This window comes from Callorhinus ursinus, unplaced genomic scaffold (assembly GCF_003265705.2).
Source record: "Callorhinus ursinus isolate GAN/ISIS: 27379988/994484 unplaced genomic scaffold, GSC_fseal_2.0 scaffold13, whole genome shotgun sequence".
In the NCBI taxonomy this organism is placed as follows: Eukaryota; Metazoa; Chordata; class Mammalia; order Carnivora; family Otariidae; genus Callorhinus; species Callorhinus ursinus.
Window position 1 is genome coordinate 8,799,768 of NW_027397075.1, and position 20,258 is coordinate 8,820,025.

General features: G+C 49.2%; 1 protein-coding gene across 4 annotated transcripts in view; it reads right to left on the bottom strand.

Moving 5' to 3' along the window:
• ABAT (4-aminobutyrate aminotransferase) overlaps positions 1–20,258 on the bottom strand; it is an 83,170-nt gene that overhangs the window by 46,205 nt on the left and 16,707 nt on the right. Inside the window, exon 1 of one of the 4 annotated variants that reach the window (XM_073899538.1) lies at positions 7,194–8,144. The exons of the other annotated variants lie outside the window; for them this stretch is intronic. The gene's annotated coding sequence lies outside the window, so the exon portion shown is untranslated. Of the gene's footprint in view, positions 1–7,193; positions 8,145–20,258 lie in introns of those variants that run through there. 4 annotated transcript variants of the gene reach the window in all.

Sequence of the window (20,258 nt, forward strand, 5' to 3'; positions counted from 1 at the left end):
GTTCTGGTGTAGCATGCATTCAGACAGAAGCATTTGCAAATGGTTGAGTTAGTTTTGTATTTCTTGATCCTACAAGGGGGGAGGATTGAAGGAACAGAATCTGGTTGGAAAGGATGCTTGTGCCAATGCGGAAGAAACTACCCCAGGTTAAAGCTGCAGAAGGAAGGTCTGGTTCCACAGGTGCGTATGGAGCACCAGGGCTAAGCCCCCAAGATGCCATGCCAGAGAAGGACATGTCCCACTTTGTTCTCAGGGAACTTGCATTCCTGTGGGAGGGTCAACAACAAATAGGTGATTGGAGGAGATACATTTCCCTTTCAGAGAAAACAAATCATTTTAAGGACTCCAGGAACTGCTAAGAGTGCAAATACTACAGCAGACAACAAAGGAGCCAATTTCTTCCCTTCAAGGTCTGCAGGGCAGGTGACTTGGAAACACTGTTGCTCATTCGAATTACTAGATGTGCCTGACCAGTCCCTTGGAGATGTCTTCACTTCTCAATAATTCAAAGGATTGTTCATTTCTGTGTGCATGCAGAGATCTGCTATAATTCAATGAACCAATAATGTTTACTGTGTCAAGGCTCAACACACTGTCTCACCTGTTCCTGGAGGCAAATGGTACTATTCCCATTTTTCAGGTAGGGGAGAGGTTCAGAGAGATTTTGCTACTTGCGAAAGGTCACACAGCTGAAGACAATGGAGCTGGGTGAGAACCAGGGCTGTGTCAGCTTGAGGGCTGAGACCTGGCCGCATTACCAGGATGGTGGCTTCAGTCCTTACCCAGAAATCTCATCAGACAACTCAGGCCAACATAAAATTTTTACAGGGACCAAGAACTTCAAACCAACAGTTGTCACTGTCTGCAGCCTTCCCAAAAACTCTCTCATCTTTTGGCCACAGGTTCATCAGTAGGGGCCTACAAATGCCCTAACAATTCCAACCTCAGGCCACATATGGACTTTTCCCTGTGCCCCAACACTTGTCCCTGCTGTCCCTTCCAGGGCGCAGAGGCCCCCATTCTACAAGGAGCCCCATGGAATGGAAGGTCTTTTCAGAAGAAGAACTGGCATCTTTAGAACTCCTTAGTATTTAGGACAGCTCCAGGTAATGGAGAAATCTTGCTGAGTATTTTAAAGATTTTTATTTATTTGACAGAGAGAGACAGCGAGAGAGGGAACATAAGCAGGAGGAGTAGGAGAGGAAGAAACAGGCTTCCCGCTGAGCAGAGAGCCTGATGTGGGGCTCGATCCCAGGACCCTGGGATCATGACCTGAGCTAAAGGCAGTTGCTTAATGACCGAGCCAGGCGCCCCTTGCTGAGTATTTTAAACATGAATCTGTGAAGAAGAATTTGTCCACCGTTTCTTGTTTCCTAATTTTTCTGGCTAACTCTTTAAACATTTTGGCGCAGGTGAGCCCGTGGAGGGCGGGTCCAAGGATGTGGTCATGATAAAGCACCCTGATCCATCACCTTCTGTAAAGACTATTCCAATCACACACAGGCAGGCTCACCCCTTGCTCTGGATCTGACCACGGCGGCCATCAGTCACATGACCGTGGCCAAACAGGCAGGCCTTCTGAATGGGAGACTTCAAAAATCCTCATGCCCAGCCCTACCTCCCCATCTGGTAGCTTGCTTTTCCGAGACAGAACACATAATCTGTTCACATAGGGAGTGCTCAGAGTCACCCCATGGGATGTTTGAGGGCAGATGGCAGGAGCCGTTAACCACGAAGCTGACAGTGCCTTGTTTAGCTTATTTTGCAAAAGGAGTGGGGCCTCGGGAGGACAAAAATGTGGCACCAAAGAGAGAGCTCGGATTTAAGCCTGGGGAAGAAGGCTTATTGGCTTTTGAGGCCAGAAAAGTGTCACTTTTGTCCAAAAACAAGCCAACAAAAACAACTTGTTTTGTCTACACAGAGCCAAACATCCGGAGTGGATAAAACTGTGATGGAGTGTATCCTGGGCTGGCACCCTCAATGGCAGGGAAAGCCATCTAGGTGTCCCAGTGTCCCTGATGCCTTGACTTCCATCAGGACGCTTCTCCACCTTCCATCCCTTTAAGAGAAGTGCCTCTGGGGGCGCCTGGGTGGCTCAGTCGTTAAGCGTCTGCCTCTGCCTTCGTCTGCCTTCGGCTGAGGTCATGATCCCAGACCGAGCCCCGCATTGGGCTCCCTGCTCCGTGGGAAGCCTGCTTCTCCCTCTCCCACTGCCCCTGCTTGTGTTCCCTCTCTTGCTGTGTGTGTCTCTGTCAAATAAATAAATAAAAATATTAAAAAAAAAAACAAAACAGAAGTGCCTCTGTTTTATGACTTTTTCTTTTTCTTTAGGATTTATTTATTTGAGAGAGAGAGAGCATGCAAGTGGGGGAAGGGGCTGAGGGAGAGAGAATCTCAAGCAGACTCCCCACTGAGCGTGGAGCCTGACAAGGGGCTCGACCCCATGACCTTGGGATCATAACCTGAGCTGAAATCAAGAGTCCAATGCTCAACCGACTGAGCCAACCAGGTGCCCGTTTTATGACTTTTTGATACGTTTACAGGAAAACAAACTTGCCAAGTGAAAAGCTAATCTCTAAAATGATACTCCTTGAGACATACAAAAACCCTGGTCATCCTCTAGGGGGAAGGAGAAGGGTTGGGGGAACAGCTACATAATGCAGCTTACCTAGTCCCTCTCCTACTTGAATATTCCCTGGCTCCCACTGCCCCCAGAATTAAGCCAGCTACTTGGCCAGGTACACGGTCGCCCCTCCCTGCCCTGTTGACACTGACTTGCTCACACTCTGCTCTATCCTGCCTCCAGGTCATCCAACACCCACGTGCTATTATCTGTTGAAAAATCTTTCCTGCCCCCCGCCACCTCCTGTTTATATTCCTGTAACTCTTGTGTGCACCTCTGGCCACCTCTACCAGGAAGCCTTCCTGATTCACCAATTCAGGGTTAGATATCACTCATCTGGATTTCTCCAGCAATCCTAACTTCATTTTTTTAATGAAAATGTTCACATACTCAGGATAAACCTGGCTGTACCCACCACCTTGTTTCAACACCTGCTAGCATTTGCCATGTGTATGTTATCTATAAACTTATATGCATATTCTTTTCCAGTTCACCTATAATGTGACAATCTCCTTCTCTCCCTTTAGCCAGGGAAAATTCATTCATTCATTCATTCATTCATTCATTCATTCATTCATTCATTCATTCATGGATTCATTGTCAGGCATTTCCTGATCTCCTACTGCCTGAAGACGCAATACTAAACCCTAAGGACCCAGGTGGGGGTGGGAACAAGAACCAATGCAGCAGAGTCTCTGCCTTCAGTTCCACTGGAAGGAACAGGCAATAAATAATTTCACATTATGATGAGGATCATGAGCGTCACTTGACAGTAGGCGACTGATCTGGCTCAGCAGTCCCACATCACACAGGGAAGGCTCAACAAACATGCTGCACTCCACAGAGCTCAGTGCTCCGACCATAGGGTCCCACTGAGACAGCCTGTGTTCTTGGTCACTATGGCAAGGGGGACAGAGAGGGGGACCAAGATGACTGGGGATCCATCCACCTGCTCAGGACTGAGACCAGCCCCGCTTTCACAGCTGGCTCTCAGGATAGCTTTTCAAGCATGTGAACATCTGGCTCACAACACCAAAGAGCTGTGAGAGAATTTATAAACACTCCCTGTCTACATTCTTTCCTGATCACTCTGAAGAGCTATAACATCAAGGTGGGGAAAGAAACACTAAACAAAGAAAACACAAGAGGCTGGTTCCAGCCCCTTGGTGTGGACTCCGGAGGCTTGGTGTTTAAGGGTCAGGGGCCTGCCCCGTGTCACACAGCTCAGAAGCCACAGGACCAGGCTTCAAACCCAGGTCTGCGAGACTCTGTGGCTGGTTTCGTTCTCCTTCCCTGCACAGAGAAGGTAAGTAAAGGGCCCAGGTTCACCTGACAAAGAAGGGTCAGTGATCTGGGATTTTAATTCCTGAGTTAGTTCTTCTGATTCCAAGTTCAGTGTTCCTTCTGTCCATTGTGGTGCCTTGCAAATATATTTAAGTCACTCGACAGACTCTTGGGGGTATAAAAATCAGTACCTTGGGGCATTTCAAGAAGGAAGGGAAGAGGAAAAAAAGGCTGCCCAGCAGCAATGACCCCACCAGAGAGGTGCCCGATGGATTTTGCGGGGAGATGTGGGTCTAAGCTAGAACATCAGGGCTGGAGTCTGAGTTAAAAAAAAAACCCTGGAAATCGGTCCACTGGGCTGTCATCTGCTGGCTGGTTTGGTTTAGTCATGACGGAGTAGCAGCTAATCTGGTTGAAGGCAGGACCGTCCAACAGAAATATAATGTGAGCCTCAAATGCGACCCACATAAGTCGTTTTACATTTTTTAGTGGCCATGCTAAACGAGTAAAATCAGGGGTGCCTGGCTGGCTCAGTCGGTGGAGCGTGCAACTCTTGATCTCAGGGTTGTGGGTTCGAGCCCCATGTTGGGTGTAGAGATGACTTAAACATAGAATCTTAAAAAAACTCAAAACTGGTAAAATCTAGTAATCTTATTTAACCCAACATACCTAAAGATATAATCATCTCAACATGTAATCGATATGATTATTAAGATATTTTACATTCCTTTTTTTTTTTTTTGTACGACGTCTTCAAAACCCAGTATAAATTTTGCACCCACAGCACATCTCTATCTGGACGAGCCTCATCTAGGGTGCTTGACTGTCATATGCGGGGAGCGGCCACCGTGCTGGACACTGGAGACTGACCCATGGTGTGGGGGCTGGGCTGGGCCTGAAGTAGTGGACGTGCCTGGCTGGGCCTGTCAGAGCTGCGATGCGGTGACAGGGAGTTTAGTCTAAGAGCTGCTGTGCAGACAGGACTGGCGAGGTGATTTGTGGGACCCAGTGCAAAAGTGAATATTCGAAGCCCCTTGTTGAGAAATGATTAAGAACTTCAAGACAGTGACAGCAGAGCATTAAACCAAGTGTAGGGATGGCCCCTGGTGAGCGCGGGCCCTGGGTGACCACATGGGTCACAAGCCCGGGAGGCCGGTCCTGGGTGCAGACGAGAAAGACCCTTCCTGTGCATCCATCCCAGGTGCCGGGACAGCACTAACAAGCGTAACCAGCAACAGCGACTACAAACATCTACCGATCGCCATCTCTGGGCCAAGCCCTGTGCTAAGCTCTTTACGTATGATATAGCACCTTCAATTTTCCGAACAATCCTTATAAGTAGTATTACTCTCCATTAACAAAACAAACAAAACGACAGAACAAGAACATTCCATCTACCCTCAGCACAAATGATCTGAGACACAAGTATGCCAAGCTCAGGTAATTTCTCACTGACACAATGCTACTACCTAACAGCCCACATTCAAGTTGGCCCTCTTGTCCCTCAAACGTCTTTCGGAGCTGCTCTCTGTGTCCCCGGAGCCACCGCAGGACCACACGGCTGCGTCTGCTCACAGGGCTCCTTGGTCTCTTTTAACCTGGAACCCCGTTTTAGCCGTTACGCCTTTTATGACACGGCACTGGAAGAGTCCAGGCTGCTTGCTCTGTATTTTATCTTAATCAATATTTTTCTTTATTTATTCATTTGACAGAGAGAGAGACACAGCGAGAGAGGGAACACAAGCAGGGGGAGTGGGAGAGGGAGAAGCAGGCTTCCCGCCGAGCAGGGAGCCCGATGCGGGGCTCGATCCCAGGACCCTGAGATCATAACCTGAGCTGAAGGCAGACGCTTAACGACTGAGCCACCCAGGCGCCCCTTAATCAATATTTTTCTTAAGGTTTGTAAAATAGGCTGCAGCTCATGGGCACATGGAAAAAGGTCTGCAGGGTATGTAATGCCAGGGGTACAAGGTACTGGGGGGCAGGTGGAGGAGGGTGTACAGCACCAGCTCTTCTCGGGTGGAAGTTCAAGATTCCCTAGAGGCAGGGACAGAGGAGGTTTAAAGGTGATGAGGGCTTCGGCAGGTGGACCAACGGGGTGAAGCTGTTGCAAACGGAGGCCCCGGCGCAGGGGGACAAGAATGCCATCCTGGAGGGTGTTCAAGGGCAGCAGTCCTCTGAGGGCGAGGGAACCGCGCCAGAGGACCGGGATCTGTCCCTCCTTGGCCTGCAGCCTTCCTGAGTCCATGCCCATCTCTGGCCCCATCCTCTCCCCCAAGGCGCCCCGGGAGTGGCCAGCCTGCAGTCAGCATTCATCTAGAGCGGCTGGCTGCCAAGCCTCCCCAGTGTTCAGGGTCAGGCGAAGCTCGAAGGATCCCCTTCCCCGGTGGTGTGGCCACCGGCTCTCACACACTAACTACAAAATGGCAAGTCACCTGGATTCCCACATCTCGCCCTGCAAGTGAAATTTTGTTTTCTAAACCTGCTTCCTTCTTGCCGCCTCTCGGGGCACGGGCTGCCACCGTGAAACAAAAAACAAAAACAAAACAAAACTCAAAATGAACTTCTAATAGACTGCAGAAGCGTGAGATGTGAGGGGGGTCGCCATCCAAAGCTCCCTCCTACCTGCTCTTGGCATGGGCCATCCTGGCCATCACGCAAGAGATTCTCACAGCAAACTCCGGTCTCCTGCAAGGTGAAGCAGAGTGCCCCTGATGGCGACCACCCCAGCCTTCCATTCCCGAGTTTCAAAGAGACAGGTGTATGTGCGTGTGTGCTGTCTGAGCCCTCAGAACGGAAAGGAAGGATTCATTTTAGCGCTTGAGCAAAAATACTTTTCCAAGGTGACCCTCACTTCATTTCCTGGGGACAGAAGGCAGACCCGTGTAGAAATGCTTCTGCAAGCCCACAGGCAAAAAAAAAATCCCTTATCTGTCATTTTAATACCATTTTTGTTTATTTTGTTCCCACTTGATTTAAAATTTTTTCTTCTCCCTCCCCCTCTGTTCCCACTTTAAAGGGCCTCATCCCACTGTGCTCCCTCCACTAAGTGTCCTTGAAAAATCTGTCATATACAGTTGTGTGTCCTTCAGACCAAAAGCCATACACGGGCGCACTTGCACACACACACATGCATAGGTGCACACGTGGGCACACACACTAGCGTAACAGCCACTGACACATGTTGAGACACACCTCCATACACCAGTAGATACGTGCAAATACATATCAGGCACACACACACACACACACACACACACACACACACACAGAGGTCTTCACTCACAGTGCCTGGTAGTCAGGGTCTTGTAGCAAGGCCAGCTCCCGCCTGCTTAAAACGCCTCCTCTATGCCATTCTGCAGAGTCCCAGGGATGAGACAGGCTGGACTCATCCTAAGAGGTGCCTCCGGGTACCAGCTCCCCCTCAGGAGGATGCTCTGGACTTCCAGGCAGTCCCCGAAACATGGGCTCAGGTACAGGAGGGAGGAAAAAAGCCTCAGAAGCAAAGCAGTTTTGGGCAAAGGATGCTCTCAGCCAGTTCCTAGCAAGTGCTAAAGGCAGGGGGACGGAGAGGGGGTGAAGGATGAGGGAGGGAAGAGAGTGAGAGGCTGAGAGGTAGCTTCTCAAAGAGGTTTCAGGCAGAAACAGAAAGGAAAAGATCCACACAGAAACAAAGACACACAGAGACTGGAAAAAAAAAAAAAAGAGAGAGAGAGAGATAAACACACAGAGAAAAATAGAACATGGACTGTTTAAAAAGACATTTTAAGCCCAGCTCAGTTGAGACCAGAAGGATGAGCCCCCTGACCTGGGACCTTCTGAAATAGGCTCTCTGCCAGCCCCTCACCTTCTCCTTCCAGGGGCATGTTCCTAGATTTTTCTCTCATAAGCTCGGGACCCCTGGAGTACAAAGCAGTGATCCAAGGCTTGGGATTTCTCAATGCCCCGCCTCCTGCAGCTCTCCTGTGGGGGAGGCACAGCAGATCCTGCCTGTGGCATGGCCTCAGACATGAAGGGGCTCTGAGGGGCGCCAAGTCATCTCCAAGACCCCTAAGGGGCTAAAGGGGCATCTGTGGCTCTGACCATCCATGTGACCTCCTCTCTGGGTGGGGGGTTTGGGGCATCGATTACTCTAGCACCGCCCCCCAAGTATAGCCCAAGCTGGGGTCAACGCCTGTCCACAGGGGGCCCAGGAGAGGAAGCGGGGATGGTTGGTTGCAAGATGGGGAGGGGAGAAGAAGGAAGGAGGGGGGACACAAAGCTTTTGGTCATGTGCTGCTCATCAGTTGCCATGACGATAGCAAGGGGGTGGGGGCACCCGGATGGGAGGCTGCAAGAGACATGTTGGTTCTAAATCACTGTGACAGTACTTCAGTTGAGCTATTACGCTGTTGCTGTGGCAACCAATGGGATCAAATCGCAAAGGAAATCTATAATTATTACAAGCCAGATACCAACGAACTTGGCGCTGTAATCAGCTCATTAGGGCAATTCAAGTATTTTGTTAACTCCAGGAGGGAGGTACGCCGACCCCCAGCCCCCAACTCTGGGAAGAATAGAGCCAAAGAAACCCTGTAAGGCAGATCTGTTGGTGCCACAGATGGGAACCCAGAAGGCTCTCTTGGCCAAATGAGGAATACATATTAAGTGAAACCACATGAAATTGCCAACATTTGACCATTGAAAAACATTTTCCATGAATTTACTGTGGCAATTTCCAACCTAGAGAAACACTGAATTTGACAGTGAATACCTGTATGCTGCTTCCACCCCAGCTCCTGATGATCCCATTGTACCAGGCTCACTTTATCACACATCTACCCTGCTATCCATCCGTGAATCCGCTCTGTTTCTGATGCATTTCAAAGTAAACTGCAAACATCGTGATGTGCCTTTCCCCCTCAAATACTTTAGCCTGCATAAAATTAAGTATTTTGTCATTTTTGAACAGAGACAGCAATTTCATATGGTCCTATCTAAACAGAATAGAGTCTAGATTTCTGTCATCCATCTGCCCATCTGTCCATCTATCCATCCTTCTGTCCACCTACTCACCCACTCATCCGTCTTCTCTTCCATTCATCCATCCACCTGTCTGTCCATCCACCCATCCATCCACCTGTTTGTCCATCCATCTGTCCATCCATCCACCCACCCACCCATCCATCCATGCACTCCAGGGAGAGCTCACGCACACTCACAGTTTCCACAAAAGATTCACCATCCCCAAATCTTCCTCCCTGGGACAGTAGATACAGCCAACAGGATGTCCTGCATACTGAGCTCAGTAGGATCTCAGCTAAAACCATCGTTTTCCCTTCACATACTTAATCCCTTTCCTATGTGCAGCATTTCAGTAAACAGACCCGATTTGTTCAAGGCGGAAACCCGAGACCCATGCTTGGTTCCTCTGTCTGGTTACCTTTGCTCAGCACCACACCCTGGATTTGGCCTCCACTGTAGCTCGAGCCTCCACCCTAGTGTGGAGGCTGGATTCCCTAGTGTCCTCCACTAGGACACTACCCAGTGTCCTAGTTGGACAGCTGCCCCAGCCTCCCAGCGGCCACCTCACTCTCCCTCTGCTTTTTCCACACTGACCTCCTATGATGAACTATCTGGGCATGTTGACAGTGTGGGGGAACGTGCACCTCACACATTGCTGGCGGGGCTACACTTTTATACACATACCTTGGAGAGCATTTTAATCAAAATCTATAAACTTTTGCACCAACCACTTTTTTGCAGCATCATTCTATTTGAAGGAATTTGCCTCATTGACACAAATGGAAAGCAACCTAAATGTCCATCACTGGGAACTGGCTAAATAAATTCTGGTGCATCCGTAACACAGAATAACATTCATCCGATAAAGAGAATGAGGTAGTGCTTTATGTACTGATGAGAGAAAGTGTTCAAACTATTAAGTTAAAGCACATTGCAATGCAGCATGTAGGGGGCAAGGTCTCCTGTGTCCCCAGCAGCTCCTATACTTGGGCACCAGGTTGGTTTGAGACAGAAGTGGGTGCCAGTGCGTCCAGGGAGCACGGCTTCGTGAGCTCTGACAACACTGTTCTTCACCAGGCTGGAGACCAGGAGGCCAGGGGTGCCTTTCCTAACCTTCCAGTCTGCCTCAGTAACACACAGCACCACATTTGCTCTACCAGGCAAGCTTGCCCTGCAGGCTGCTGGGCTGTATTAGGTGTTGGTCTTTTCTCTGGTTCAGGGGATGCCTGTGGATGTCTGTGGACACCATCTGACTGGAGGGGAAGTGAGACTGAAACCTGCCTCTAGAAAACTTTGCAAGTTTCCGGAAAGCACAAGGTTGACAGGAGAACACCTGGTTTCCAGTTCCTGCTCAAACCCTGAAAGGCTCCTAGGCCTCTGTCTGTCCAGCTCTATGAGGGGCTGACTATACCTCCCGGGGTCCTTCTGAAAGGTCAAATGTGGTGACGGGGGTGAGAACAGCATGCCAAGGTCAGCTTGCTGAACCACTGAAAGGTAGTTATGAATGCATCTTCAGGGCCTACTCAGCCACCTTGGAATGCTAAGCCCACCGAGCACGTATTTCTGTCTGAGCACCTATCCTGTGCTGAGGACACAGCTCAGCACATCACATACACAGTTTCATTTAAGCCTCAAAACTCTTTGGTGGTAGGGATTTTTGCTCCCACTTTGCAGATGAGAAAGCCGAGGTGCACAGAGGTTAAGGGGCTTCCCTAGTAGCATCCAGAGCATGGTGCTACCCAGATAAGTCCTTAAATCTTTCTTCCTTTTTTTTCTTTTTTTCTTTTTTTTATTTATTTTTTTTAGATTTTATTTATTTATTCATGAGAGACAGAGGGGGAGAGAGAGAGAGAGAGAGAGAAGCAGAGGGAGAAGCAGGCTCCCAAGGAGCAGGGAGCCCGATGCGGGACTTGATCCCAGGACCCTGGGATCATGACCTGAGCCGAAGGCAGATGCTTAACCATCTGAGCCACCCAGGCACCCTTTTTCTTTTTTTTTAAATAAAAATTTACTTATTTATTTATTTGAGAGAGAGAGCGTGTGCATGAGTGGGGGTGGGGGGACAGAGGGGCAGGGACAGGCAGACTCCCCGCTGAGCGGGGAGCCCCACGTGGGGCTCGATCCCAGGACCCTGGGACTGTGACCTGAGCCAAAGGCAGACGCTTCACCGACTCCGCCTCCCAGGTGCCCCAAGCCCCTAAATCCTTCTGGCTATAAATTCCATGCTTTTCCCATTGCTTAATCATTCCTGCTTCTTAAGTCATGCCTTTAGATCAGTGCTGTCAAAAAGAAATATAAATGCAAGACACAGAAGGAATTTAAAATTTTCTAGTGCCTATATTACCCAAAAAAGGGGAACAGATGAAATTAATGTTAGTTGTATGTTCTATTCAACTTGATATATAAAAAAATCATCATTTCAGAAAATAACCAATATGAAAACTAATCAATGAGATTTTAATATCTTTGGTCCTGCTACATCTTGGAAATCCCGTGTGTATTTTAGGCTTATAGCACCCGTCAGTACAGATGAGCTACATTTCGGGTGCTCAGGAGCCACAGCTTAGTTTCTACACTCCTGAAATGAATCCAAACCTTAACGATATTGTCCATCATTTACTAAGTACCTGCTATATGCCTGGCCCTGTTCTGACTAATTATTTCACATATATGAGTCCACTTATTCTCACGACTCTGGGAAGCAGGTGCTCTTACAATCTACAGAGGAGAAACATGTAGCTCAGGTAGCTTAGGGAACGTGCCCAAGATCATAGAACTAATTACCTACCCAAAGAGCTGGAGTTTGAACCAAAGTTCATCCAGAAACCTAGCCCCTCACAGAGCCACCAACGGATGCCAAATATCCCATTTCAACACGTCAGTCACACGGGTCTGTAAAAATTAAACTCCCAAGAGGAGGATTTGACTCATGGCACTTAATTTTAAACAATGTGATTAATCAATACATAAGATCATTTAAGCATTAGCTAAAAAGTCTGCAACTAGCTCTGAACTTTGTACCTGCGTGGGATCTTAAAAAATAATAAACCAGACAATGAATGCCTCCACTCATGGGCCTCCTTTTGTCTTGATGGGATGTGAATTAGAGGGACCAGTCAAGTCCAGCATCTACACCCTCAGAGCAGCTCCCTGTTGGACACAGTGGTGGCCTCGTTCCTTCGTGGGATCGCATGTGGGAAGGCGGGCTGGCTCTCGCGTGCCCCTCCTGTTTGGGCCACATCTGACCTGTGACATGCAAGAACTGGCTGTGTCTCACAGGGGATGGGGATGCTGACACTGGTTTTGGGATGATCGTGGCCAGAGCTGAGAGATACGTGCCCTGGAGCTGCCAACATCCCCAACTCCTGGCCAGGATGCACTGGAGCTTAGTCCAGCCAGCTCTTTGGTTCCATAGAACTGCTGCTGCCTCAGAAACGCAGGCTTCACTCTTGTCTCTTGCAGACTCACTTAGAAGCCAACCATACTTGAGTGCTGACTCCTTGACCTGTTTGGTCATCAGCTGGATGGTGAAACCAGAGAAGGGAGCCAGAAAGGGAACTCTGATCTGCGTCTGAAATAGGACTCTGATTCATCCGTTTCTCTCCTTCATTTTCACCACCTCCTTCAGACCACCATGGTCATCTACTGCTGGGACAGACATCTTCCTGCTCCTGCACCCTCAGCTTGTCACTTCTCGGCTCAGCGTTGGTTCCCAGGCTTTCATAAGGCCTCTGGGAGGCTGCCCAAGCAACCCCTGCCTCTGATTCCTGCAAAGCACAGAGCTCTGGAGCCTCAGGGCCTTTGCATGGACTATTCTTACTGCCTGGATGGTTTCCCTCACGTCTGCTAGGTCAACTTCCAGGCATGCCTCAGGTTTCAAACATCCTATATTACTTCCTCAGAGAAGCTTTTTCCTTAACCACAGGGAAATAAAAGCATCCACTGTAATTTCTTAGAGTGGTATTGTTTCTTGCCACTTACCACCTTTTGCACATGTATATTCATTTGTGTATCACCTGAATGTGTGCCTTCCATGCCATTCCCCATTCCCCAGAGATGCGGTGTGTCCCTAGCAGATGGCACAATGCCTGGCACACACAATGGGCATGTTCAGTGTCTGCTGAATGAATTCTTACTATTTCCATCTTACACATAAGAGACCCGAGGGCTTAGAAGAAAGGCAACTTGCCCGAATGACACTTCTATTTTTTTAAAAAGTTGTCAATATCCTACTGTGTGCAAAGTCCTAACCCAAAGGGTCTAGAGGCTCTACCAAGAAACGTGGGCAAATGGCTAGTATGCAGAAATAGCATCACTGGCCACAGGAACTATGAAGCCTGCCTCCTCTCTCTAACTGCTTTGTAAAATCCAGGGAGTGTGTTAGGTATAGAGTCAGTTTCCTCTCTTTGAAATGATACCCAGAAGGAAAAAGCAACTGACCAGGAGTTAAGCTAATGCCTTTCTGATCTCAGGTCTGAAAGTCAGAACATCACCCCTGGCTCTCCAAACAGACCCTGCCGGAGACTATCTGGGTGCAGATACCTTTTGGAAAACAGTGTAGCCACTAGGAATCAAGAAATATTAACTATTTTTTTTTAAAGATTTTATTTATTTATTTATTTATTTATTTATTTATTTATTTATTTATTTATTTTTTAAAGATTTTATTTATTTATTTGAGAGAGAGAGAATGAGAGATAGAGAGCATGAGAGGGAAGAGGGTCAGAGGGAGAAGCAGACTCCCTGCTGAGCAGGGAGCCCGATGTGGGACTCGATCCCGGGACTCCAGGATCATGACCTGAGCCGAAGGCAGTCGCTTAACCAACTGAGCCACCCAGGCGCCCGAAATATTAACTATTTTCGTACATGTGCTACCAAAGCAAGCTCAAGATATTAACTATTTTAACCCCACATAATTCCACCTCCAGAAATTTAGCTAATGCAAGTAATCCTCAACAGAGGAACAGTTCCAAGCTCAGAGATGGTAACAACAGGGTAGTTTACAAGAGTGGACAGCAGAAAACAATGTAAACAACCAGCAGTAGGGGACCCCTCAAATTAGCTGTGATACAACAACTTAATTATTTACCGAAAACTATGTAAAAAGGCAGGGAAATGATTTTCGAAGCAATGTAATGAGAGAGAAAGAACCAGGAAATTTTACATGCAGTCTGGCTATAATTTTGTCAAGGCACAAAAACAAAACCATAAACCAGTACATGGGAAAGCAAGGCTTGAAAGAAAGAAACGTATTTTCTGTTCAACACTTTTATCTTTCATCTATGGGTGGCAGTCTACTTTTTTGTATTTTCTGAATCATCGTGATGATGTGCATTATTAGTTTACTCCAATGTTTGGAGGAAAGATGCCTCTCTGGCTTTCTCGAATAATTTACAGAAAGAAGGCGTAAGAGGGGTGAGCGCAGCCTCAGTTAATGGCAGGCGAATGCTTCTAGACATTTAATTATAGGAAAACAACTACTGAATAATTTGACATGGCATTAACACAGAGCCCAGAGGCACTTGAAAATTGATCCGTGTTCAGTGTAGTTTTCGAAGGTGTGGAAAGAGGAGATGAGCTTCCAAATGGACTATAAAAACTACATTAGTTTTCTGGCATTGAACCAGGTCAAACCAGATTCCAATCCCCAGGTGGAAATGCTTACAAGGTGAAAGTGGGCCAACGTCGGCAGGAGTTCAGTCGACACGAAATGGGATTTCTCAGCTCACCCCAGGACGGCCGCTGGGTGGGGGCGGGGTGGAAGCTCGAGCTTCAGCTCGGAGTCTGGGGGTCTGGAGTTCACAGAAGGTCCCAGAAGAGGATGCTCTGCCACTTTGCCACCCGGGGATTCAGACTCTAGGCTAGGGGTCTACAAATGCTGGCTAGCTGCCTGATTTTGCAGATAAACATTTCTGGAACACGCAATCATCTTCGGCTGCTACAGCTGCCTTTAAGAGCTAGGCTGGCAGAGCGGAGAAGCCATGACAGAAACCACAGGGCCACAAGCCGAGGGCATTTACCATCTGGCCCTTTGCACACAGTTCGTCGACTTTCCATCCAGGGACTCACGGCCTTGAAGCCGCAGATCTGTCCCGTCTTCCCAATAACAAACCCGTGGTCCACGTTGGTCCATTCCACAAGGAGTTTGGCTTTTCGAGAGGGCATGCACACCCCGCCGCTTTCCACAGCAGACAGTGTCTGGTTTTTCTGCCAACACATCAGCAGCGCTGGAGAGGTGTGCTTCTCCAGACTCGGCACCTGTGGTCTGCCTCGTTTTGCTGTATTGGCCAGTATTTGTAAAACCCTTTCCCTTGAAATGATTTTGCTTTTTAACAAATAAGTTTAAGTAATTTTACATCACTATTCTGTCTGGAAAGCAGTATCACTTAATACAAATAGTCGGTTCCCGTTGAAATGACAGGATGACAACAGAGCTGTGTGGTCACCTGCACCTGGGTTGGGGGCCCACACGAGGCTCCAGGCCACCCAACCGTTCCAGGGGCCCCCTCTACAGGATTCCGTCTGACCCATCGGTAATCCCACTGGCTTCACCTTGGGAACAGATCCAGAATCTGCCTGGTTCTCCCACCTGCACCACTGCCACACGTGTCCAAACCCCCAGGGCACCCCCCATGGCCTCCTACCCAGAAGCCAGACACAGAAGGATGGTGTATGATCCACATCCATGACACATCGACAGCAGGCAAATTTGCAGAGACGGAAAGTAGGTTTAAGGTTACTGGTTGCTGGAGTTACTGCTTATTGGTTGCAGAATTTCTATTTGGGGAGATGAAAAGGTTTTGGAACCAGATAGTGGTGAGGTTTGCACATCCTTGTGTATGTAATTCATGCCACTGAATTGTACACTGAAAAATGTCAAATTTGGTGACATATATTTTACTACAATTTGAAAACATTAATAATGTCATATACCCAAATTGTATGCTTTGAAGGGGTGAATTGTATGATATGTCATACATATCATATGTATGCTATGCCACGACAGAGCTATTAAACACGAAAAAACATGGTGGAAGTGATGTGGTGCCAGTCCAGGCATGGCCCCTGGCCTGCCTCCATGGAAGAAGGGACTACGTGGGAGACGTTTGAGCCATGAGAAGCCCAGGTCACCAGAGGAGGTCCTGGAGGCAGAGCCCCCCCCATGGAGAGAGAGGTCAGGAGCACTGTGGTGCCAGGCCTGGGGGTGAAGAAGCCATCTTGGACGTCTAGCCCAGTCAAGCCTTCGGATGATTCCAGCCCCAGCTGCACCTGGCCCAGCACTGCACAACGGACCCTAAGCCAGGAGCACCCAACTCAGGCTGGCCAACCCACAGAAGTGGGGGAGATAATGATCAATCATCGTCTGAAGCCACTAAGTTTTAGAGGCTCACAGCGTGGGAGCCATCTGGTAGAAGGAGAGCCCTCGGGGGGTCGCCTGCCACAGGAAGGAAAACACACAAGCTCTGCGTCAAATATTGTCTCTTCTGGTCACTGCCATTAGCTCTGGCAGGTCACTGAAAGTCAGCTTCCTTAAAACAAGGGGCATACCTGCTTTATCAGCTGGTTCTAAGGAGAGATGATACAGCCAGGGATGTGCCCCACTTTGTCTACCTCTCTGGCCAACCCTACTGGGCTGCCTGATCCCCCCAGCTCCCCTCTCTCAGCAAGCTCTGATGGGGCCAGGCTTTAGGGGCCCTGGGCCAAGAGGGGCAAACCTACTGCTAGAGGAGAGCTGTGAGCTCAGCTGCTCTGTCCTCCCTCTGGTAGCAGGAACACTTGGGCACACAGAGTGGGACTAGTGCCTTTGGAGGGGGCACGGCCCCGCTGACACCTTGACTTTGGAGTTCTGGTCTCCAGCACTGTGAGAGAGTCAACTCCTGCTGTTTAAAGCCACCTTGTCTGTGGTACTTTGCTGTATCAACCCTGGGAAACGACTGTTATCTCAACGAATGTTTCTACCAGTCACATGAGAGAGGCCCCGTTCTCATCACCTCCAATCTACAAACTGCCATGTCCCCCATTTTAACATGTACACATGAGGGAAGGAGAGCCCACGCTTGTACACGTACCACTCAGGCCCACGTCTGAACCTAGGCACCGACTCCACCCCTCATAGCCCGATGTCACTCCAGACAATTCAGGACAACCTCTCTGTCTCCACCCGAATCCAAGCCACCTCCGCCACAAACAGCCTCCTTTAATGGTTTCCTTGCCTCCACGGTGGCCCTCATGTCATCCACTTCCCAGGGGCAGCTGGAAGGACTAAGCTCCAAGTCTCCCAAAACTGCACCACGCACCTGCTGTGCCCCCGACCCTGCCTGGAATGCATGCCCCCCACCTCTGAATGGCCAGCGCCTTCCTCAGCTATCACCCCTCTCAGAGGGCCTTCCTTGACTCCCACAACCGCACGTCACCAAATGTGATTTCTGTTGTTGAATTATGTGTTGAATGCTGCTAAGTCCTTGGGACGTGGACGTGTCTGCAGATGGGAGCAGCAGAATGACTTTGTACAAGGGAAACCTAAGATCAACAAATGATCATTCCATCTAGGCAGCTGCCCTCTGGAGAAGAGGGCAGTCTTGGGTTCGCTCAGACAGGCCTGTCAGACATGGGTGCCCTGCCATCTGCCTCCCAGGGCACCTGGCTGCTGGGAACACTCTCCCATCTCTCCAGCAACGGTCCCATCAGCCGGTCCACATCTGCAGACAAGAAGGGCTGGCCTGGACTCCAGGAACACAGATTGCTAATACACAAAATTATGGAGAGCTCACAGGCAGAGGGCAACCTTCTTCCCTGGAACTCCTCCTGCAAGGTAACACAGGCCTTCTGTGTGTCCAGAGCTGTGCTGAGTCCTGGGCAGAATGGAATGAGCAGTAGGACCCTGAATGACAGAGGTAATGGGCTCTGGGGGTTATGGGCGTGAGCTGGGCCCTGAGATACAGGTTTGAGTACAGCCGTGTCTGTACCATGGCTGCAATCCTGGGTAAGTTACAAAACAAAAGGGAAATAGCCAGAATGGGCAGATTTTGGGTTAATAACTTAAGAAAACTTCTTGCATGGGAACGGGTTCCACTCCAGACTCTGGACATCCCCTCTAGGATGCAGGAGAGGGGCTTCAAGCATCCAGGAAGGGGCTTGGTTAGACTGGATCAACTCAGAGGTCCCTCCTGGCCCCAGGTTCTGAGACTCTGTGCCTGTGTGACTGCCCACTCTCCTGGGGCCACTGCTGTGCTCTGAGGAATGGCATGTAACTGATGTCCCGGGCAAACTGCTCCACTCAGTTATCACCGATAGCTGCTGGTGCCTGTGTTCACCGTGAGTGCTATTCATTCAAGACTTAGCAGCGCTCCATCGTGGGCAAGACTCGTTCCCATTTCGCAGATAGGGAAACTGAGGCTCAGAGTAGTTTAGGCAAAACTCACCCCCACCCTTGTAGCAAATAAGTGGCAGCTGGGATTTGAACCCATGTCTGTCTGGCCACCTCGCTTTTCTGCAGTCACAAGCATGGTGCTATGGGGTGATTCTACAGAGACAGAGAAGCACAACCTCTACTGTCCTTGGGCTCCTGCAGGAAATGAAAACTCCAGCAAGGCGCCGGCCTCTTATCGCAGCCACTGCAAACCAACCATCTGTTTCCAATTCAGTCGTTTAGCAGAAATCTCTGAGGAGTCCCCCACCCCCACAATGCCAGCTCAAGTGTACAATGTCTTGTACACTCAGCAACTTTCCTCTACAACCACGTGGCACCGACATGCCACTCTTATTTCCAAAGGACGTACCCCGGCAAAGCTTGAGGAGCCTGGGAACAAAGAGCTCTGGTCACAAGGACAGATGCTGGTGGCCCCAGTACCAGCCGCTCAGGCTCAATGCCTGGGGTCCCTGGCCGAGCGGTGTGGGCAGAACCTGGCCTGCCAGGCCTTGTGTCCCTGTGAAATACGTCGGGGACGGGGAAGTGGTCAGGGAAGTGCAGCATGTGGGTGAAGAAGGGAGAGCAGGCTGTGTCCAAACTGGAACTCGGGTGTTAGGATGTGGTGGCCTGCCACATTTTCTTTCTCCTTCTCTGCCTGGGAGCTCCAGACTTCTAAGTTACTCCACGGGCGGCTCAGCCTTCAGAGGGCACCTGCCACGGCCAATTCCAATGGGCCATTCCACTCAAACACAAGTCTCTCTTTTAGCAAAGCGGTGGCAGTGACTGGGAAACTCAAATTTAAAACTCTAAAAGCTGGATAATCAGATCTTGTCCAACCCTCCCTTTTAACAGAGTGAAAAAACAAGGCTTGGAGAAGACAAGCAATTTGTCTGATGCCTCATTGGAGGTTCCAGATGGCAAGGAACAGGACTCCATTTCTAGAGGGTCTGCTGTCGGCCCTGACAACCAAAATCTCACAACAAATTCTGTGAAGCAGGTTCTATCATCTTGCCCATTCTCCAGATGAAGAAACTGAGGCTCAGAGTCACGTCACTTCTCAATACCCACTGAGTCACCCCCAGTTCTTGGGTCTAAAACCACATCAGTGTGCTGATATGGGTGCCTGGGACAAAGCCCAGTGAATAAAGCAAATAGATTCAATTTAAAAAAATGATGGCGAGGATAATGCTGGTTTCTACCGAGCAATTACTCTGTGTCAGGCACTCTTCTGAGTGTCTCCACGTATTACCTCATTTAATCCCCACCACGACCATCACAGCGGATACGATGGTTACCCCCATCTACCCAGTTGAGGTGCAGAGAGGTTAACCGAGGAGCTCAAGGTTTTAAGGCTGAGCTGGGGAACGGAACCCATGGATGGATGGCATCCACGCCGAGTTTCTGGTTGGGACTACAGATTAGCAAGATGTTACCATTGGGGGAAACTGCAGAGCACACGGAATCTGCCTGTATTATTTCTTACAACTACGCGTGAATCTACAAGGATCTCAAAACAATAAGCTTACTGGAAAAAGATGAGCAAGATGAAAACAAAAGAAATCCCTCCAAGCAAATTTGGGACCAAAATGTACACGGAACCCTGTCAAGAACTTCTCTGAAAGAGTTTATCCAATATCCAAATAACATGTTCGTGTATTCATTCAACAAACACCGGCCACGTGTTCATTTTATGCCAGCTCCTGGGATGATGCTGGGGACATGGAAAGGACATATAAAGCCTGTGTCCTCGTGGGATTCACAGTTGAGTGCTGGAGAAAGACGAAAGAGAGTGGTAAGCCCCTGTGAGAAGGAGGGCCCCCAACAAAGAGAGGTGGCACCCTGGTCTGGGGCAGCCAGAGGACCTTCCTCCATGAATGATGGGGGACCTGCCCTAAGCAACAAAAGGCTGCCTCTCTGGGACAGACTGTCCTTGAACTC